Source organism: Onychomys torridus, chromosome 3 (genome assembly GCF_903995425.1).
Source record: "Onychomys torridus chromosome 3, mOncTor1.1, whole genome shotgun sequence".
Classification (NCBI taxonomy): Eukaryota; Metazoa; Chordata; class Mammalia; order Rodentia; family Cricetidae; genus Onychomys; species Onychomys torridus.
In genome coordinates, this window is record NC_050445.1 from 26266839 (window position 1) to 26291241 (window position 24403).

A 24403-nucleotide genomic window follows, 5' to 3' on the forward strand; every position below is an offset into this window, starting at 1 on the left:
CTGGTATGAGTAAGCACAACAGACTTTAGTCACGTGGTTGAGGCCGCTGTCCAGTTTTGTTGTCATGTGACATATAGCCCTTGTAATTAGTGATAAAATGTCACCATGTTTTTGTCTTTTTTTGCAAACCCACATCTTTCCAGACAGAAAACGTCAGACATATTCCACTAGAAGAACACTTTGAAATAGATTGACTAGAAAATTACAAGACTTTGGGGTAATCAGATACGGTCCGAGGAAATTTTCCAATCAAGAGGAGCTCAGTAAATAGCAACATTATCATTGCAATATCTTGGAATATGCAGCATAATACTACATGGGCTAAAATCTAAGCTATGAAGACTGAGTTGGGCTAAAGTCTAAGTAATAAAGACTAAGATTAAGAATAAGAATAATTTGATAAATAATTGTGTTTCATATTGTCTTATTGACTATAGTAAAGGAATAACACTAACATATAAATAAGGTAATCTGTGTACAGAATTAGGTTAGCCTGATTTTTAGAGGTTATTTTTTAATTATTTTTTAATTTTTTTTATTATGTGTTTTAATTTTATACATCAGCCATGGGTTCCCCTGTCTTCCCCCCTCCCGCCCCCACCCCTACCTTCCCCCCATCCCCTCCCCTCCATTCCCATGTCCTCCAGGACCAAGGCACCCCTGGGTATTCATTTAAACCTGGTGGATTCAGTATATATATGTATGTGTTTGTGTGCAGATTTAAGCACATTGAGTGGAGTGGATGAGAAATCAGGAAAGGGCAATTCATCCTTTGCAACTGGAGATAGAGATGGTCATGAGACATCAGAATAGGGTGTCAGGAACTCCACTAGGGTGCTCTGCAAGAATATTATACTCTTTGCTGCTGAGCTATCTCCCCAGCCTCTGCTTTTTAATTACTAAAAGGGAAAATAAATTTTCTTCTCTTGGAAATTTAAACATCTGGAGTTAGGCTAATTGTTTGGTAGCTGTGGTGAGTCATCACAGAATGATGGAGAACAAGTGACAGAACCAAAGCTTTTTGTGTCTAGGAAGTAAACAAGAGGAAAAAACTGAGACTCCATGATTCTCTTTGTGTGTATGTCCCAAGGACCCAGTTGACACAACACTGGCATCTGCATTAGTTTCTGTCACATTCCCATGGCAGCACATTGTTGCCATGAATTTAATCTATAAGTCATAGCAAGGTATATGAAAATTCTCCCTACTTCCTATTAATATTTTATTTAAAAATAAAATTCTTCAAATTCAGTCTGCTAAAGCCCCCAAAGGGAAGTCATATGAATTTAAAGAAAACACTTGCAGCATTAACAACACAGCAGAGTCTACAGATCTGCCACTTGATCCTTCCCTTTCAAGGGCGGAACAATGCTTACTGATGTCATTGAACACGGGTAAGGAAGACATATTGAGATATTGAGAATTTTCAACTTTTGATTTCTTTATAGTTATCTTACAAAATAATTGACATCAATTATATATATATGACATATTTTGATCCCCACTACCTTGCTTCACCTCTCTTTTCCCTTTCTGCTTTCCTCTTCCCTACATATTGTCCCTTCATGCTTTCACACCTATGGAGACCTGTCACTGATGATCAGAACTAGCTCTAAATTCCTGAACATCAGCAGGGTTACTGCAAATCATCACTCAGAATGTACTTTGGTGTGAGGTCACAATTGATATCTCTTGGAAGGTGTACTCATGTGGGGCCAGGAAATGTCTGTCCCATTCTGTGGATGTTTCTTTAATTGCTGAGCATATGATTGGAATAAAGCACCTGATCATTTTCAGAATCTTACTGAAGACTGTAAGATCCAAGGGAGTGAATGAGAAGTCCCTCAGATTCCCTAACATACCACTCACTTAACAATAAGCACAATCTTAATCTGACACACTGTAGAATTTAGTGACACCAATGGAGTGTGTCTATCTGTACCATGATCTAAGAAGTAGACAAGACACAAAGTTTATCAGATCTGTAGAATACCATGGTGATTACAACAATGATGAAAGTTACTGATTTAAAGATATTCTATAGGAAACAGCCTTCTGAAGGGATGAACTACAAAATGTGACTGGAGATTTTTTCACAGGGATTATGCAGCCATTATCTGAGTGCACAATACTACCTCACTAAAATTCTTCAAAAGTTCATAGTAAGTTAGCTTTTTTTAGGGGCTATCTGCCAGCTCCATTTTCCAGGAATTTGCTTTAGCTTTGTGATATGGGAAATTTGAGAATTGCAAGTCTTTCTCATTAGTAAAATTAAAGTTATATATTATTCCCAAGAATTCTCATCAATATGGGTGCCTAAATATGGCCTAAAATAGGATAAGATCAATAGACATACAAATGTGGACAAGTTGGAAAACAGTTCAGGAGGTCTCAACAAGAGGCAAAGTATTAAAGACAACTAAAGAAATAGTCTCCATGGAAGAGAGCACCAATTCCTTATCTAATTCCAAATGGTGAGTCTGAAAATACGTATATGCAGGTAACATTATACAGACTGAGTAGATCAAGTAGGTTGTTTTTGTGATATATAGTATATGATAATATATAATATTATTTATACATATATATATATATATATATATAGATAGAGAGAGAGAGAGAGAGAGAGAGAGAGAGAGAGAGAGAGAGAGAGAGAGAGAGAGAGAGAGAGAGCGAGCATGAATTTGAAATAGAGAAAAATGGGGTATATGAAAGGCTTTGGATGGAGGAAATGTCATAAATATAATCTCAAAATATATTTTTTAAGAATTAAAAAAAGCACAGAATTGTCAAAGACCAGTCTATGCTTATGACCAGGAAAACAGAGGATGAGGATGTTTATATCCTCACTATCCTACATTAATCTCTTGATCCAACTAATATATAAGACAAAGTATTCGACAAAGTTATTATTTGGAGATTTTTTAAATGTCCAACATGACAAAAAAACACACAAGAATTTTTATAAATCAAGGTAGATGGAATGCCACTATTTTTGTGGAAAATGCATTTTCTCAGCAATTTAGAGATTGAATAATTAAATAACAATGCATAATTACATATTTTAGTTTTATATCTGTTAAAATTTTTTGTAAAAACATGCTTTACCATTGACAAGATTTTCAGGATATATAAAGAATGCTTCCCACCATCATTTGTCACTAAGGAAGTCATATTTAAAATGCAGTGTAATAGGATGTCAGATGAAAATGCTATAGTTATAACAACTTACACAATTTTGAGTAGGTTTATGGAGGAAGATCATGCTGTACATATTACAATAGTATAATATTCAAAAAAACCTAAATATTCAAAAGAAAACTAAAATTCTTTCACTTGGATCAAAATGAATCAATGTAGGGAACTTGATTCCATTAAGCAGAATTAGTCAGACAAAGCCTAACAGAATTATACTTGTGTTCATATATATGGAACTTAGGTTGACTTGAGTGAGGAAAGCAATATCTTGAGACATGGGAGAAGTGTAAGTTAGAGATAAAGTTGAATGAATACTACTACCGTGATTTCATAAGTCTGTGTTTGAACCTGTATTGAAATATTATACTGTGTCCCATAGATCTGAGCAACTGTTCTATTAGTTAAAACTTCTAAGTGTTTTAAAGAGGAGAAAACACTAATCATGACATTATTATTTTACAACCCATAGAATGTCAGCTATCACACCATACCCTGTAGGTACATGTAATTAAGTTGATAATAGTAATGCAACTCAGGATATTGAAAATAGACAACATTTTACAGTCACTTTACAGGAAGTTGTTGCCCTGTTTAGTACTTTTTTAGTGTAAAAATCTCTGTGCTTGCTTATGCATATTTAAGAACTTTGAGCCTCATTTGAAGTTAGTGCTATTAAAAAACAAAAAATACCCACTAATTTCACAAAGATCACATTAACTAGCTTTCATAGTCCATATTTCTATTGTACGCTGTTTCCCTGAGCCTTGTGAGCAATTGGCAAAGGCCTGAGCAAAGTAAGAAGTAAGCCTGCCACAGCTTCATGGACTCCAGCAAATTTGCATTGTTTACTTCTGATACAGAGACAGTCCCTTGGCAGTCTCAGGGCAGCACATTTGCATGGCCTCCAGTGAATACCAAGCTTGGAAAACTCCAGTTCTTTGTAATGTGCAGTGTAAAATCCTATTTGACCTTTCCATAGGGTGGGAACATTTGGCTTGCACTATTGTAGCAAGTAAACAAACCTGCCCTCTGCTCAGAGAAAGTGCCAGCCTCTGTCTTCCAAAGTGTTATTCTGCAAGCATCCTCAAAACTGCAGCCTGGATCAAAAGAAGCAAGTGGCTGGGCTCTGCAGAAAGGCTAGAAATCATACCTGTCTCCCACAAACCTCACTTTCATGAAGTGTATAATTGTACATCAAAGCTGTGATACTATCTATAGTGTGAATCAGGTAAGATTACAAGTGAACCTTAAAATTTTCAAGTGATACATGAAAGAGATTCCATTATTACATTTGTTTATAAGTTCAATGACTTTGCCTGAACAAGAAGTTTCCCCAATTGTTCCAAATACATTCAAAACACACTGAAATATGTCACTGAAAGCATAAGTTAATTCTTGCATAGGTAATGTATCTTTAAACAACTACTCCCTTAACCCATGTATTAACCAGTCCCACCAAAGCATGAAATTAAATAAATAAATACCTCTTCCAAAGAGAAATTCATTGTTATATAGAAAAAAAATCATTCTGTTTTCAGTAACTAACATAGGATGATAAAATGCTCAAAGCTAGAGCTGATGAATGGTTTGCAAAGGACAGTGAGTAATTGGTCATAATCCTGGGTATTCATTTTAGATGTAAAGACAATTAGGTGATCTCCAGACTGATTTTGTACCTATAGTTTTCCTCTGTACGTCATATTTTCCTACCTGGGTTTTCTAACACACCATGGGTATGTGCAAGAACCAAGAAAGGAATTTCTTGTCAGTGTTTCATTAGTCAGCAATTGGGTGGGTACCTAGGAAATCCATGACAAGAAAAAGACAAAACTAAGCTGATAGACTGATGTCCCTGTTCTCTTTCTAAAGGAACCTACCTACCCTGGGATATAACTGAAGTGAAACCACATCATGAAATGAAAGTAACAATAAGGCCTGGACAAAAATATACCAGATGAGTAAGCAAACAGCTCACTGAGAAAAGACACTGGCATCCAGGTCTGAGGTCCTGGGTTCAATCCCCAGGAATCTTCAGGGAGGAGGCAGAGAACATGCTACCACAAATTACCTTCCTACTGCCACATCCACACCTCAGTGCTTGCACATACCACACAAACACAAATAAAAATCATATTTTAAATCTTAAAACACAATAGAAAGGATGTTTTTATTTTGATGTAAGCAATAGATTTTAAAATCAATAATGGATGCATTATTATTCAATACAATAAGTGGCTTTTAGAGGGAAGACCACAATCATTGCCTGAGTTCCAACAGTTGTTACTGATAAACAGATTTTTTTCAAGCTTCCTATTTATAAATTCTTTTAAGTAATCATGAAGATATGACTGCAGTAGATTATAAATCATCTTGTTTATGCAATTTATTAAAAAGTTTAGAACTACAGTTGTGTGGACTAGTGTCAACTTGATACAGTTAGAGTCATCTTAGAGGAGGGAACCTCAATTGAGAAAACGCCCCCCAGGAGATGAGCAGGCAAGAATGTAGGGAATTTTCTTAATTATTGATTTATGGAGAGGGACCCAACTCTTTGTGGTTGAGGACACTCCTGAGCTACATTATATTCTATAAGAAAGCAGAGTGAGAAAACCACATGGAGCAAGCCAGTAAGTAACACTCCTCCACCTCCTCTGCATAAACCCCTAGATCTAGGTTCCTACCTACTTTGAATTTCTGTCTTGGATTTCCTCAGTGGACAGTGATTTTGGATATGTGAGCTAAAAAACCCTTTCCTCCCCAAGCTGCTTTGGTCATGATGATTCATCATGGCAGTAGAAAAGTAACTAAGAAAGCAGCCAACTCCCAAGGACACAAATGCCGTGGCAGGAGTAAGAATTGAACCAACATTATTGAAGGAACAGACAAAGCACAAAGATTAAGAAAATGCTTAGATCTGCCCGATGACTCATCCATCTGTCATCCAATGCTTGCGAGTCTAAGGCAAAAACTCTCACGCAGGCCCGTCGAATTCTACAGGCTACATAGGGAGTACCATTCTAATCTGGGCTATGAGACATTGCTTCAAATCAATCAATCATTCACCATAATTACTCTCTGTGCCTATGCAATTCTAGATTACTGAAGGAAGATGATAAGAACTGTGTGTTACACAAGACTTTCCTGATTACTGCATAGAAACCATCCTCTCAACAGCTCTTGACTTGTTTCCACGCATGCTTTCTACCTTTGCATTATTTGAATCAGGCGGGTTTCACAGTGGATTGTGAATAAGTTTCAAAGGATCAGGGCCCAAAGTGAGATCTCTGTTTTTCCAGACAATGTGCTAAGAGGTCTGTAATTGATTTTTAAATGATAGAACTTCTACCATCATGTAAACAGTATAGAAAAGAAAATCAGATAAAGTCAGAAAAATAAAAATTCTATAGGGTAACAACATTCCATTTAGCAGAAAATTTAACACGCATGCATGCACCTACCAAACAATACTAGAAATGTTATAACTTGGCCCCTCAAGCCGTTACACTAAATATGCAAATTGCTTGCTACTAGAAATATTCCCAGTGAGCTACCTAAGGACTGGTTGTTCAACAGAGCTGAACACATTTGACTAGAGCTACTATAAGGTTAAACAAACAAAACAGCAATGTCATGGAAATCTCAAAATAAATTTTAGAAGTAATGAAAATTGTAACTATCATCCCAGCACATGTTGAGTGCCTAAATAAATTTGAAGTCATGAAATTATTAAATAGTGCAGTCCACTATTGAGAACTTGGCCATATAAACATCCTCCAAGCTTGCTCATAAAGAAAAATAGAATTTAGTATATAGAGTTTGAAAGAACAGCAAGATTTCTTTGCAGTGGGATTTGGGACATCACTTTGACAAATTACAGTATTCTGTAAACTCTATTACAATATATTACATAGACATCATATATCATAAATGTGAAACTATATAGTAGCTTATGTATTTTATATCTAGCATACATTTTTATAGTATATCTAATGAGATACCTATCAACTATTAGGAACACTGTGTTGGATACTACATACTCTGTTTCGTCATTTGATCAGTGGACACATCTGAGTCTCTAATAAATAATATCCAACCATGAAAGAATTTTTTTAAAATTCATCAGTCCATTCTTTGTCCTTTGATTGACATTGAATAAGTGTTCAACTAATCTGATACTCTGGCACTTCAAATATGAAATGTACATGTTTAACTAAGTTCACACTTAAATCCCAATCCTGCCATTCAGGAGCCACATGGAAACTCCCTTTCCATAGGCTTATGACTGTTTTTGCTAAATAAAAAGATTATAATGAAGAGCATAATATTCATTTTTTACACTAAAATGTTCCTCAAGCACATTTTAAAAGTAAATCACAGTGAGTTAGGAAGACAGCTGTTAGTAAAGAGATTGTCATGCCCATATGAGGCCTGGAGTTTAGTCTTCAGAATCCACAAAAGAAAGCATGTGGTATGGGCAGGGCAGGGAAGGCAGAGTAGGGAGATATCCGAGGCTTCTTGACCAGCCTATACTAATTTGAGAGTTTGGGGCTGATGAGAGACCTTGCCAATAAAAAGTTTGTTAGTCTTGGGCATCAAGAAGAAAGAATACTTGAAGCCATCCTCCTGAATCCATACAAACACATACCTACCACCACAAGCTTAAACACTTTTGCACATGTGCCCACACACACAAGTCCACACATACATGCACATGCTCACACACACATTTGGAAAGTTAAGAACATGAGTGATAGAGTCTTTAGTGTTTCAATTCCTAAAGTATTGACAAATATTTCACTCAAGACTCTTAGGTGGAACTCTTTTAAAACAAGGGAAATGAAAGAGAAAAAGAGGGAGAAGACAGAGGAGTGGATGTGAATAAGACATTCATTTTTAGAATACAGATTTAACACCTCTAAAAAATACAAATTCCCTCTAGAAATTTGATGAACTAGAATTTGGAAGATCAATAGTTGGCAAAACTAATAATTGTGGCTAACTAATATGGTAGTAATGATAAGCAATAATTCACATGTGGACTTTGCTTTGACAATGATTGACTTGGCCAATTGCATTACATGATCAGATTTTCCACAAACACAGAAAGCTAAAACATGGCCTCATGGTTTAGAGTTAAATATATTTACACCAGTGAATAGATTGGAAGCATATGTTAAAATGCATCAGCATTGTCATGGAAATAGAGTAATTAATTCCATATTGATTTTTATTACAACCAATGTTTCATTTATCAAGTTAAATAGATTGCTTATCAATTGAAGAAGAAATAAAAGGGATAATTAGTAGTCTTTTAAAAAGACTTAGCCAAGCCTATTTAATTATAAATTCTAGGCCCTGGAAATAAGATTGGTTTTTATGACTGAGAAACAAATCTTTGTGACAATTGATCATTTACAAATTCCATATCAGTAAAGCTGAAGAAAGAAGTTATCAAGTCAGTTGATAGAACAATTTACAATAGATTTTCAAGAACTGAGTATTTATGGAATATACTTTTAAAAAGTTTAAAGAACTGAGTAATAATCCTGATTATAAAGCACCATTCATATTTATCTCCACATTCAAATTAACTATTTTTGCAGTATTCACATGTGTAATGAATAAAGTTAGGAATAATTTTCATTTTAGCAGTAAGTAATGATCACTGTGAAATGCATGAATAAAAAACCTCCTTCATCTTCATACTTAGAAATATCAAAACTTACTGCTTTAGTGAATTTGTACTTGCTGTAGTTAAAGTTAAGTGAAATTATTGTAAAAAATGATTTAAAAATAATTGGTTCTACAGTCAATTATATTTTATTACAGTTATAAGTGATACAATATGAACATATGTACATAGTACATGACTTGATTAATAGAAAATAAAAATGGGGATTGAGGTCATCCAGCACAGCCTTTTATTTTAAATTTGGTATTATAAAATTGTCTTAGTGTTCTTTTTTATTATATATTAAATAAAATAAGCATATTTTCCCTAAAGACTAAATTTTAGAGTACACCACAACATTTTTATCTGATGAAACATTGAAATGTTTATAAAAAATCAAACTAATTCTTATAAAGCAATTCACAGATGAATTATTTTAAGAAGACATTCAAGAACTGGAGAGGTTAAGAGCCCATACTACTCTTGCAGAGGACCTATTTAGTTCTCAATGCCCATTGTAACCTCCTATAACTCCATCTTGGGCAATCCAACACCTTCTTCTGGACAGACACACACATGCACAGGCACACACATGCACACACACACACACACACACACACACACACACACACAAATGCACACACAACTAAAAATTTAGAAAATTCAAACAAAAATATGGAGGTCATATCCACGCTGTAAAAGCAAAAAATTCATTGTAAAAGCAAAGATAATTATTGAAAAAATATTATTAACATTTCAGAAATAATCATTAATATTTAAGGAAAGTATATACTTTGTACAGACACTAAAGGAAAAATAACAAAGAAAAATGGAAAGAAATTATGATGAAAATTAAGAGAAAATAAAAAGCATGTGTGTGATAAACAAGGAAAAATATTTAATGTGATAAGGACCTATACTGATTACATACCAATGCTGAACAACTTGTGCAAACTACATGGGAAAGCCAGGAACACACACTTTATAGATGTCAACACAATAGTTGTGAATGAATAGTTTTTCTAAAAATAATTTTAATCGAAAGTGAATTTCAAATCATAACAAATTCATGAAACTGACAAAGTTTTTGATTGATAAGAATTGTAAACACTAGTTAAAAATCAATAGAGATCATAATGGTATCTTGAATTAGAAGGATCTCACTGTGAAGAGGAAATAAAATAGACATCATAGGTGGATGAGGGAGAACTCTGGATGGTGGGGTGGGCATGGGAATAGGAGGGATCAGGCTGAAGGAAGATGGAGGGAAAGTACAGGGAAAACCAACTGGAATCAGGGGAATGTCTGGGATGATCTAGAAATCTAGTGCAGTGGAAACTCCCAGGAAGCTATGAGAGTGACCCCCACTAAAACTCATTGCAATGGGAGATAAGGAATCTGAACCAGTCATCTCCTGTAGCCAGGCAAGTTTTTCGGTGGAAGGATTGGCATCCCAACCCAGCCACACAACCTTTGACCTACAATTTTCCTGGCTTAGAAGATATTCTGAGTCAAAGTTGGCACAGAAATTATTAAGTAGCCAACCAATGACTGGTTCAGCTTAAGACCCATGACTAGAAGAGGAAGGCTACTACTGACAGAGTCTGAGGGCCAGCACCCAGAGGCTGAACAGCCCAGAAACCTAGGATAGAACAAATTATAATTGGCAACAAAATAAATAAATAAAATAATTTCCTTTTTATTAAGAAATGTTTTTGTTAATTTCACATACCAAAGATCCCCCTCTTCTCTCCTACTGCCCCTCTAGCCTCCTCCTCCCAACCTTTCCCCATTCACTCCTACAAGAAGGTAAGGACTCCCATGGGGAGGAATATTTAGTAGAGGCAGGTCCAAGTGCCTCCCCATGCCTCATAGATGTGCAAGGTGTCCCATCATAGGTAATGGGCTCCAAAAAGCCTGCTCATGCACCAAGGATGGATTCTGGTGGCCTTAAGCAGATCAAGCTACACAACTATCTCGCTATGCAGATGGGTTAGTCCAGTCCCATGGAGGCTCCACAGCTGCTGATCTAAATTTCTTGAGTTCCCAATACTTCAGTTTGATTGTCTCTGTAGGTTTCCCCATCATGATATTAATGCCCTTGCTCATAGAATCCCTCTTCTATCTCTTCGACTGGGCTGCTAGAGCTCAACCAGGTACTTGGCTGTGGATTTCTGCATCTGCTTCCATCAGTTACTGGATGAAGGCTCTATGATGACAGTTATGGTATTCACCAATCTGATTACTAGTGTAAGCCAGTTCAGGCAACCTCTCCACTATTGCTAGTAGTCTAAGCTGGGGTCACCCTTGGGGATTCCTGGGAACTTCCCTTATACCTGGTTTCTCCCTACCCCCATGATGTCTCCCTCTATCATGGTATCTCTTTCATTGCTATCCCATTCTACCCCTGTTCCAGCTCAACCATCCCATTCCTTTATATTCTCATTCCCCATTGCCAACCCTTCATTCTCAATTTACTCATGGAGATCTCATTTATTTCCCATTCCCAGGATGATCCATTAGTTCCTCTTTGGATTATCCTTGTTAGCTAGCTTCTCTGGAGCTATGGGTTGTAGTCTGGTTATCCTTGGCTTTACATTTATTACCCACTTATAAGTGATTACATATCATGTTTTTCCTTCTTAGTTTGGGTTTACCTCACTCAGGATGATATTTTCTAGTTCCATTCATTTGCCTGCAAATTTCATGATGTCATTGTTTATCTCTGCTGCGTAGTACTCCATTGTCTATATGTACCACATTTTCTTAATTCATTATTTGGTTGAGGTGCATCTAGGTTGTTTCCAGGTTCTAGCTATTACAAATGATGCTGCTATGAACAGAGTTAAGCATGCGTCCTTGTGGTATGATTAAGCATTCCTTGGGTATATGCCCAAGAGAAGTATAACTGGATCTTGAGGAAGATAGATGCCTAAATTTCTAAGAAATAGCCATATTGATTTCCAAAGTAGCTGTACAAGTTTGCACTCCTACCAACAGTGGAGGAGTGTTCCCCTTGCTCCACATTCTCTCCAACATAAGCTTTCTTCACTGTTTTTGATCTTAGCCATTTTGACAGGTGTAAGATGGTATCTCAGAATCATTGAATTTGCAATTCCCTGATGACTAAGGATGTTACACAATTCCTTAGATATCTTTCAGCCATTTGAGATTCTTCTGTTGAGAATTCTCTGTTTAGCTCTGTAGCTCCCTCCCCCCACTTTTTATTAGATTGTACGGTATTTTGATGTCTAGCTTCTTGAATGCTTTATGTATTTTGGAGATCAGCCCTTTGTGAGATGTGGAGCTGGTAAGATCTTTTCCCATTCTGTAGGCAGTTGTTTTGTCTTATTTACTGTGTCCTTTGACTTATAGAAGTTTCTCAGTTTTAGGAGGTCCAATTTATTAATTGTTGCTCTTAGTGTCTGTGCTATTGGTGTTATATTTAGGAAGTAGTCTCCTGTGCCAATGCATTCAGGACTACTTCCTAGTTTCTCTTCTATCAAGTTCAGTGAAACTGGATATATGTTGAGGCCTTTGACCAACTTGGACTTAAGTTTTGTGCATGGTGACAGATATGGATCTATTTGCAATCTTCCACATATTGACATCCAGTTATACCAGCACTATTTGTTGAAGATGCTTTCTTTTTTCCATTGTACAGTTTTGGTATCTTTGTCAAAAAACAGGTGTTCATAGGTTTATGGGTTAATGTCAGGGTCTTCTAATCGATTCCATTGGTCCACATGTCATTGTTTTATGCCAAGTTGTTTTTATTACTATAGCTCTATAGTAGAGCTTGAGGTCAGGGATTTTGATGCCTCCAGAGGTGGCTTTATTGTACAGGATCATTTTAGCTATTCTGGGTCTTTTGTTTTTCCATGTGGAGTTGAGTATTTTTCTTTCTAAGTCTGTGAAGAAATGTGTTGCAAATTTGATGGGGATTGGGTTGAATCTGTGGATGGCTTTTGGTGAGATTGTCATTTTACTATGTTAATCCTATGGATCCATGAGTGTGGGGGATCTTTCCATATTCTGATATCTTCTTCAATTTCTTTCTTTAGAGTCTTAAAGTTCAATTTGAGCTGAATCACCAGGGGATTCCTTGCCCTGGAAGAGATGGGAATGGGGGGTGGGCTAGGGGGAGAATGGGGGTGGGTGGGAGGAGGGAGTACAGCAGTATCCATGGCTGATATGTAAAATTAAATCAAATTATAAAATAAAAAATATCTTCAAGATTCAAAAAAAAAGTTTTTTGTCATATAGGTCTTATCCAAACTAAGCTAAAGGCAGAGAGAGAGAACATCCAAATTAACAAATAAGAATTAAAATGGGAGACATAACAACAGATAATAAGGAAACCCAGAGAATCATCAGTTCATACTTTAAAAACCTGTACTCCAGAAAATTGGAAAATCTAAAAGAAATGGACAGTTTTCTGGATATGTACCACACACCAAAGTTAAATTATGACCAGATAAACAATTTAAATTTAAATAGATGAGTAAGCCCTAAGGAAATAAAAACAATCATTAAAAATCTCCCAACCCCCCCCCCAAAAAAAAATAACCCAGGACCAGATGGTTTCAGCCCAGATTTCTACCAGATTTTCAAAGAAGAGCAAATACTAATACTCTTCAAATTGTTCCACACAATAGAAACAGAAGGTATTGAGTATTTAAATTAAGCATAAAAAGACATGGCTGACTGGAGACATGTGGCAGTAGTTAAGAGCATTTGTTGTGCTTGCATGAGGACAAGGTTCAATGCACAGTTCCAGGTGATTTGAGGCCCTCTTCTGGCCTCCTAAGACACCCATGTGCTTGTGATGAACATAAATACATGTAGACATAGACGTAATACACCAATCTAAATATTTTAAATAAAGCTAAGATGAAATATTCTGGTGCTGCCGAGATTGCTCAGTGAGTAAGATGCTTGCCATGCATGTGTAAGGATGTGAGTTTGAATCCCCAGTCAAAGCTGGAAGCCTCATAACAATGCTCACCTGCATTCATAGTGTTCCTGAATGCAAATGGATGGTAGAGTCAAGAGTGTTCTTAGAAACACAGGGGCCAGCTGCCCTAGAACACACTGCAGGAAATCACAGAGACTCTGTCTCTGACAAGGCAAAATGTGAGTGCTGACACCCAAGGTGGTCCTCTGATGACTACATGTACACCATGCCTATATATATCCTGACTGGCCCACACAGTTATGTGGACATAGAGGTTACACACACACAAAGATTTTTACAATGACTTCTCCTGTGTCTACATCATCATGTGTGTGTAACAAACCAAGCAAAGGCAATGGAAAAATCCAGTCAAATAAAAGGGAGTTACTACCATACTCAGCTTGACCCTGCCATAACTGGCAGCATTCTGGAAAAGCTCTCTCGGTAAGTTACAGACTATTTTCTTCCTCCTGAGCTTTCACTTCTCTTCTGTCCAGGGTAAATTCCCCTCAAAAGGACTCCACCACGATTACCTCAACATGCTTAAAGCCCTCAACTGTCCCTAATATCAGACAGGCAGCTAGAACTTCATGTACATATTTTAGGAATAAACCAGTTAGCCTACAGAAGATTCTTAACTTTGAGGGTTGGACTTTCAGAATCACAAGCAGCAGTATATTTGTACTCATGAACAAATGGCACACAGGAAAGGAAGCATTGATTGTCAAAGACTAAGTTGAATTTTCCACTTGCCTCTTTTTCTCAAAATGACAGTAGTAATGGATAAGCCCCTTAACACTTAAGTAGCCATTGAAATTGAGAAAGCAACTCCTAAGTGTTTGCTGGCACCTTTGGTGCTATCATATCTTACTGCCTCTGTTTGTTCACATCTAGTCACAGTCTTGAATTTGCAGTTGGAGATAAATAAGCATTTTAGGTTTCATTACTTATATTTTTCAAACTCCATACAGCCACCCTCTGTAAATATCTCACTCATGAAAGTTGGTAGACTTGAAGTTATTTTCTCCTTTCTCATAAGTCTGCATCACAACTGCAGAACATGGTTTTCCTGGGTGTCAATTTGATGAAGTGAATTCCCCACTTTGTAAAAATAAAAATGTTTTCCTACAAGATCCATGGAAGTTCTAATGACAATTATCTGTTAATCAGGAATAGATGAAATATACAAAAGTGTATATTACATAAAAAGCACCTTTTACGGTTTTTCTTGGATTTTTGAAAAACTCCCTAGCAGTTGAATTCCAACACCTGTAATCCTTTCTAACTGCTTCAGCATTGGCCCCAGGGATAGCACCATTCACTTCAAACAGCACCAGCATTGATTTTGAAATAAAAGGTTCCCTATGGGATTCAAAGGTTTTACAGTGACTCAGTGGGAAGCAATAAGCCTGAACTTTCAGGGATTTGTTTTATAACCAGGAGATGTCTTAGACATACATGCTTGTAATGCTGGTTGATAGACCTAGTTGACATTGAAACACTCAATTTGTTTTATTCTTTTTTCTTTATGAGCACAAGCCCATTGGCCTTGGAAAACAAGTTTATCTTATTCTTTGTACCCTGTTGTGTGTTTATTACACAGCTCCACACATAAACAAATGTTTGTAATCAAGTATGTCCTGACTTTACACAATTTCCAGTTGAATTCAATTGCTTTAACAACTTAAGCACATTAAGATGATAGTTATCTGAGTAATTGTCAAGAATATTAATAGCAAGATATTTTAGGAGATTTGTAGCCACAAGTTTTCTTGACATGTTTGTTAAAAATCTTTATTTATTTTATGGTAAAAATTATCTCCAATTTATTTTTGCCATGTTAAAAGTAAAAAATTTTTAAACCATAGACCCAAATGTAAAAAGAGGAACACTAAACACATAAACATTGTTGTCTTTTTTAAAAGCCTGAAAAGGATAATGCGATATTATTACAATTAACAAAAGTAGTAAAACTGATAAAGAAAACATTAAGCATCAATATATTTTCTCTACACTAAATAATGTCAGCTAGAAATTCCATTTCAATGATTCCTGTAATAATAATAAAAAGGAATATTGTTCTCTATGCAGACTTCTGAAGGAGAAAAAACATCAGTGCTCTTAAGCATCCATGAACTCTAAAGATAAAAAAAGCCAACATGCTGAGTAAGAAGTGATCACAAGTGCAGTAGTGGTTGGATTATTTGGGAGTAACCAATTGTCTATGAATTTTGAACAAAACAGAACTGCACACTCAACATTATAAAGCTCTGTGTTCATTTAATGAACCTCTGGATTTCAGTAAATCATGAATGCAAGGCAGATTGGTATGACACCACAAACACATCTCAACATATCAAGTAAGCATAACCTGCAAGATGCTATCAAGGTAAATGATTTTGTAATAGAAAGCAAATGAGTAGCTTCATAGATCAAAAACATGACTAGATGTCCCTATAACGTCAAAGAAGTTTTAGGGATATGGCTCCTCTATAATGCTGGAGCATTGACAATAGGAAGACATTGTTGGGTAAACAACGGTGGGTAACAGTCTAAACAGATAATTCTCTTACAAATATCTTCAGATGTCTTCAAAGACAAGTTGGACTTTTCCTGGAAGGGAATGGAGTATGTGGCAGAGATATGATGTAGGATTATAACAGAATAACCTAAGTTTTCAGTATTATATTTTCCTGATTTTTAGTCAGTCAGATAAAATGATTTACTTGTAAAGTTTAATAAGTTTTAATAAGACAAATGTTTCAAATTTTAGCACAGAGGAGACATTTTCAGCCTTGAAATTCCAAAAAGTTAACAAAAGCCATTTTAAGAAGTACTTCCTTTAGGACCCTTTTTCTGCTGTTGATACTAGGGGATTGTGAACTTAAAGAACTTAAAAAACTTTATTTTGACAGTTTAACTCAAGTGGTAAAAAGAAATTCTAAGAAGATTAACCTTTCATAGTTACAATTTTTAGAAAATATTGTTTAATTTTAGTGTATGTATACATATAATGTGATAATATTGATACTTTTTTCTTTGAATTCTGACTCAATAGAAACATAATTAATTATGGTGAATGTGTATGTGGTACAGACAAGGGGAGGCATTCTGAAGAACTTAGAACAGGATAGTGTAGTGCATGTTACTGACAGAACAGTGTAAGATGCACATGACAGAGACAGGCATAGTGGCAGATACTCAGACAGAAGATGACCTCAACTTGAGGGATGATTGTCATCATAGCGATACCCTTTGATGTGGAAATTATGAGCATTTATACTATGAGAGGGAAAGAAGAAGGAAGGTAGGGAGAGAGAGAAAATATTTTTTAGGATGTAACAACATCCCTGATAATAAATTTGATTTAAAATTTGACTAATCTACAAAACAACACAAATTGAGAAACCATTCAGGAAAAAAAAAAAAACTATTCTAATTTGAATGATGCATTGCTTCATTGCCTCCTTAAAGGGATCAGATTATATATTTATAATTGAGTGGTAATGAGAATTCATAAGATAGCTTATTATAGTTAGTTATAAAATAACAAAAGAAGAAAATTGAAACTGTAACCATCAGAGTAATAGTGAATAACTCTCAAACATTTAGCTCATGTGAAAGTAAAGACAGAAGAGTCTGGAAACTACATGAGTTTAATTAAATGTGTGATTCCATTAAAGACTTAATTAAGAAGAATGAAGTAAGACAAATTATATACTTATAAAGAACAGGTACCTGCCATACTATAGAGTGGACCTATGTTCCAGGAGCATTAAAGATTTAAAATACTACAAGAACTTACCAATTTTGTAGTCTTTAATGCATTTAAAAATGTTTCTGATAATTATAATTATAATGGGATTCTTTTTCTTAGATTTTTATTTATTATTTTATGTGTTTGGGTATTTTGTCTCCATGTATGTCTGTGTACCACATACTTGCAGTGAATGCAGAGGTCAGCAGAATGTGTTGATCCCTCAGAACTAGAGTTACAGATGCCTGTTAGCTGTTATTTGGGGGGCTAGTATATGATATTCTTCCCACATGTCTATTGTTCTACTTGGCACAGATCTTCTCCCTATCCACCCTCCTTTCTCTTCTCCTCCATCATTTCCTTTCTTTTCTCAAAGAGGCTGCACTCTATTTTCATAACACACAAATACACACACAAACACACACACACACATACACACACACACACACACACACACACACACACAAGAACTCATTCACATACACACAATTTTGACTTTGGAGCTACATAAGACTTTGTTGATTATAAATAAATAAATAAATAAATAAATAAATAAAAATACTTTGTAGCTTGAGTTTTCCTGCCTGGCCCACAGTCAGGACAAATCTCTCTTACCTGCCAGTCCCACAGTCGCTCAGACCCAACCAAGAAAGCACACAGAAACTTATATTGTTTATAAACTGTATGGCCGTGGCAGGCTGCTTGTTATCTACCTTTTCTATCTTAAATTAACCCATTTCTGTTAATCTATACTTTGCCACATGGCGCGTGGCTTACCAGTGTCTTTACATGTTGCTTCTCATGGCGGCGGTAGGCGGTGTCTCTATCCAACCTTCTACTTCCCAGAATTCTCTTCTCTCTTGTCCCGCCTATACTTCCTGCCTGGCCACTGGCCAATCAGAACTTTATTTACACAGAGCGATATCCACAGCAATACTTGGGCTTCCTCCTCCCTTCTTCTGTTGATAGACAGCTAGGCTGTTTCTATAACTTGGTTATTGTAAAATGTACTACATTAAACAAAGATGTTTTAGTATGCCTGTGTTGTGCTCACTTAGACACTCTGCACTCGTAATGATACAAGTGGATCATACAATAGTTCTATTTCTAATTTTTTGAAAACCCTAGATTACAAACTTCCATGAAAACTTCACTAAGGTTCATTCATGTAAGTGGATGCTTAAGGACTCCTCTTTCCTCAACTCGTCATCAACATGTATTGTCACATGTTTTCTTATTGATAACCACTGTCACTCGAGTGAAATGGAACCTGATTGTAGCTTCAATTTGTATTGTCCTAATAGGGATGCTGTACATTTTTCATGTGTTTATTGATTATTTCTCTTTCTTCTTTTGAGAACTATGTTCAATTCAATTTTCCATTGTTAATTGGATTCTTTTCACATTTAATTTTTGAGATACTGGTAAATTCTAGAGTATCATTCCCTTTGAAGTCTACAGTCAACAAAGTTTCCCTCCAATTGTGAAATGCAGTCTAACTCTTCCTTCCATGTGAGTTTTCCTGGTCACGTAGAAGCTTTGCGGTGTCCTCATCTCATTTTTGACAATACGTGCTCTTAAGTTCCGAGCTATCGGAGTTCTTTTCAGCACACCCACATTGCTGCCTTAATCTTAAAAGGTTTTCCTTCATCAATTTCACTGTTCCTAATCTAAATTAAAGCCATCAATCCATTTAGAATTTGGTTGTGAGCAGCATGAGTGATAGAGTTACAGTTTTATCCTTCTTGATACTAATTTCCAATTTTCCGAGGAGCAGTTGTTGAAAGGGCCCTGTTCTCCGATAATGTATGTTTTGACACCTCTGTAAAGAAAAGAAAAATGGGTGACAGCATCACTATGGGTTCTTTCAAGAATCCTATATCCATTCCGCTGGTGCGTGTTTGGTGTCCATAACTTGCCACTTTCCAAAATGAAAACTCTGGTGTGAAATTTGGAGCAAGATATTGCAAATCCAACACCTTTGCTCTTTCTGCTTGGGACATTTTGGCTGCCTGGCAACTTTTGTGCTTCTTTTTGAAGTTTATATATATATATATATATATATTTTCTGTTCCTGTGATGAAAATCACTGGAATTCAGGTGAGATAACAATGGATCTGCAGATTGCTTTATTTAATACTATACTCCCCACAATATTAGTTCTCTCAGTCTGTGAGTATGGAAAGACTTTCAATTATTTAGTGTCTTTCACATTTTATTCCAGTATTTTGAAGAGTTTGTGAAATGCTTTTGCTTTGTTCAGTTGCAGCATGTGGAAAGCTACATTATCATTAATTACTAGTGTCCACCTTCATAATAACCATGATATCTGGTGTGGGAAGGTTTAGGAACGTTCCAGGGTTGTTTATCTCTTCTGAGTTTAAAACTCTGATCACTAAAATATTATTTTACTGATGAATTGTCCTGTGTCTACTTCTCATCTCAAAGTTCTGGTGCCTAGAGAAGTGTGTATTATGTTAAAAGAGCACTGTACCCTACTAAAATGAGAGTCTAGGATTTCTCAGTGGGTGACAGATTGCTGCAATTTTGACCATTTTTCCAACTATATTTTTGGATCTGGATAAGGCCAATTTACTTCTGTGTTCATACCATCTCTTGTTTAATCACCTTGACCTAAAGCTAACTTAATTCTTGTTCTTTTATAGAATTTCACTAGACTCCCAGAATATGCTAAACTAATAGCATATTGGAAACCTTATTTGACTAACATTGTTAATATCTCTTTCTCTTTTCACATTCTTTAGTTGCTTATGGTTCTTCATGGAGTTTAATGCTGAAAAATTACGTATATGCATGTAGGTAATACTATACAGACTGAGAAGGTTGTACATATGTTTTAGGAATACATATATCAACTACACTCTAGGATAGGCACCAAGCTCAGAAGTATTCAGCCAACACAAACTGGACTCTATGTAATTTTTTTAAAGATCAATTAAAGAACATAAAATTAGATAGGTAGAGAACTAGAAAGGGATCTTAGAGGAGTTGGGAAAGGGAGAGAAAAAGATTAATGAATATTACATGAATTTCTCAAGGAATAAATAAGAACGTCTTAAAATTTACAAAAAAAAATGTCAAAGGCAAATAATCCCAAATGTATGAATAGAGATTACTTATAAATAGAATAATTGACAATTATTTGAGAAGCCTGTAGTTCTATTTAATTACAGGATATCTAGTATCTGTAGCCCAATTCATATAGTAAAAATATATTGACATATTTAACATTAAAAGAAGGAAGAAAACACATAAATATTCTGTTGAATTATTGTGATTTTATTTACTTATTCATTTATTCATTTATTTATTTATTGGTTTTTTTGAGATGGGGTTTCTCTGTGTAGCTTTGGGGCCTTTCCTAGAACCCACTCTCTAACACAGGCTGGCCTTGAACTCTCAAAGTTCCGCCTACCTCTGCCTCCCAAGTGCTAAGACTAAAGGTGTGTGCCATCACTGCCTGGTTCTTGTATGTTTTAATGGAATGCATTTGGTAAATGATCCCCTTTAAAACTTTAAAACCACACTTATGCACTTTTTGAACATGAATTCATGTTGATATGGAGCCTACAGTCAGTGAAGCTAAAGGAAATCAGAGTCTTGTCAGATTCATGAATAATGGCAAGCATGGTGAAGTAATAGAGCCCATATATGTTTCTGTAATAATTCCTGGAGACAACACTGAACACTCAAAGAAATAGATGCTGTTAGAGGAGTTTAGTTGTATTTTGATAACCTAGGCTGTTTTTCTTTGAGTAAGGAAACAGAAAACAAATGAAATTCTAGATTTCTTCCATTCAAACTGAGCTTATCAAGGAAGTTTTCAGGATGATTGAGTATAATAAGACATTTGTCTTTACATTCAATTATAGGTGTCAGTGTATAGGAGGAAATAAAAACAAGCTGATATTGACATAGTAACAAAGTTCCAAAGTTGATCCTTGCAAATAATTCCTTTCCTATAATCTACTCTAATAATTTTGAGAAGCAACTGCACTGTATTATTAAAAAATTTAGTTCATAAAAACATAATGTCTTTTATTTACAAGATAGAATAGAGTCTGTGTATGAGTTTTAAGCCTATTGTTTTATCCCCTAATGTATTTTCAAACTCTAGAAACATGATAGTCAATTAATCATGTCATGAAGGAATGAGTCCATTTTTCTCTGATTGAGTACCATAAATATAAATACTTTAGAGATTTTTAAAATATCGTGTTAATACAAAACAATACTTTAGTGTGTTGTAGTAATTTTAATAATGTTTGCATTTAACAAAAGTAAAGATCAGTTGTTAGGTAATCAAATCATATTCAACTACCATGCACAGTTGTAGGATCAATCTCAGTTGGTTATTTATCTCCAAATGGTTGTCTCTAAATACTACAAATATAATTATAAAATTACATCAATTTTATTTCTAATTAGCAATTCTAAAGTTTTGCAAAATTGTGATGGTGTTGATTGATTTAGTTTCATTTCTGTGGCTGTGATAAAATACTCTTACCAAAAGATACAGGGAGAGAGAGAGAGAGAGAGAGAGAGAGAGAGAGAGAGAGAGAGTTTGTTTTATCTCATAGTTCAAGGTACAGTCCACTAGGGCAGGTAGTCAAGGCATCAGAAACTTGAAGCAGCTTGTCATATCATACACACAGTCAGTAAAGAGAAGCATAAGTGAAAGCTTCTGTTCAGGTCCCTGTCTTAATTCATGTTGTCTAAGATTCTTGCCCAAAAATAAGACAGGTTTGCTCAAATAAACTAATGTAGTCAAGATAGTTGCCCATAGGCATGCCTAGAGATCTCAGTTGGTTTTTAGATCATGTCAAATTGATAGTTAAGACTAAACATCACATTGACGAATTTAATAAGTAAAAAATAAGATAAACTTAAGCTAAATATAAATTCATACCGGGTATAGATTCTTACTAAAATAATAATTTAATTTACATGGTAAAGAATAAATTACTAGTGATTGAAAATATTTTAATATAAGAAATAAATGTCTTAACAAATAAGTAGTACTTGGTACATTTAGTCAATAATTGGTCGATTTAAAAAAGCCATCAGAACTATAGACATTAATTGGTACTAATTGATCAATTTGTGCTAATTAATTTGTAGTGAATAACCTATTTATAGAACAAATGTAAGAAAAGGCTTCACAGAAAAGTTAGGGCTTCACAAAAATTGAAAAGAGCACATAATAGGCATTGACCACTTCAAGTAAATAGCCATAACAAAATAATGAATAGTTCAGTTAAAAGACTGAAAGAGAATGCAAATAGACATTTCACAAAAGTAGCCTATAAATGGCTGGAAGGTGAAGGGTATGTGATTCTACCAGTTCTTCATCAGAGAAATGTAATTCAGAATGACATGGTTACATTACCCAACATGTTAGCATGATACCCTGTTGACTTATTTTTTAAAAATCAGCGTGGGATCCCTGTACCTGTGTTAATTGTATTTTTATTGGTTGAGGGAAGAGAGAAGTAAAAACAATAAGCCTCCCAAAATAAATGAATAAATAAATAAATAAATAAATAAATAAATAAATATTGAATAATGATAAACTAAAATCCTGGTACACTTTCAAGAATTTGATATGGTACAAGCTTTTTGTATATAAACGAGTTCACTAAAAAGAATTGCAAATTGAAATACCATATGCCCTCGCATGTAAGAGCCAGAGGACTAGGAAGGCTGCTGAGATTTTGTATCCTAGAGATGACAAACCGCTTCACCCAGAAAAACTAAAACATATGGCTGCCTAAACAAGACCTGAACAATGACAACCTTAGCAGATATGCTAATGTGGAAGGGAAAAAAATCTCACAGGGATCCACCCTTAGACAAACAATTACAGGTAACTAATGACTGCTGAGAAAGAAGGAATTAGTCTTTCTTAGGGATGAGCCACCTAGTTAATTATCTAATACTTAGTTGTCAGTCCTGAAATCATTTGCATACAAGCAACACTAAACAGACTCAGTAAGCTGCATTTAAACACACACACACACGGAAATATATGACATATGTATATATGGCAATAATAATTTTAAAAAAGAGGTCATCATTTGAAATGGAATGAGCAGAGATAGGAGCAACTTATGAGAAGGATCCTGAAGGTGACTAGAGAACACAGAGAGGAGGGAAAATGATGTGATTATACAGTGCTTCTTACAGTATTTAAGTTAATATTTTTTAAAACATTAATTAAATAAAGCAAATTTTGCAGGCATCACAATACCTTATCCTAAAATATTCTATACACATTCTGATATTTAAAGAGACATGCACATGTGTAAATAATAGAACAGGAAAGTCTAGAAACCCAGAAATAAACACGTGTTATTAAAACAATGTGTTTTTGATAAATAGGCCAAAAACTATAATGGAGGAAATGAAAGGTCTCTTCAACAAATGGTTCTGGAAGAAAAAGAAAGAAGACTGAAAGAATAAAGCTAATTTAATGTCTCTCTGAAACTGCTTTAAGAGGAAAACCACTTCCCACACAGACACAAGTGACTGGCTTCTGAAAGGGGCTTTAGTAGCTTAGGGAAAAATGAGAAGAAATGATGAGGTGAATTGCATGGAGGTCAGACGCTACTTACAGCTAAGAAAAGAACAATCTGAGGGAGAAAAAAATCCTTACTGAATGAGAAAATATATTCCCCGCTATGAATCTGACAGGGACTTAATATCTAGGATTTACACCCAAATATTTTGCATTATCAAAACACTCAATCGAGATAATGGGAAAAAATAAATAAATAGATTGTTCTAAAAAAAAAAAAAA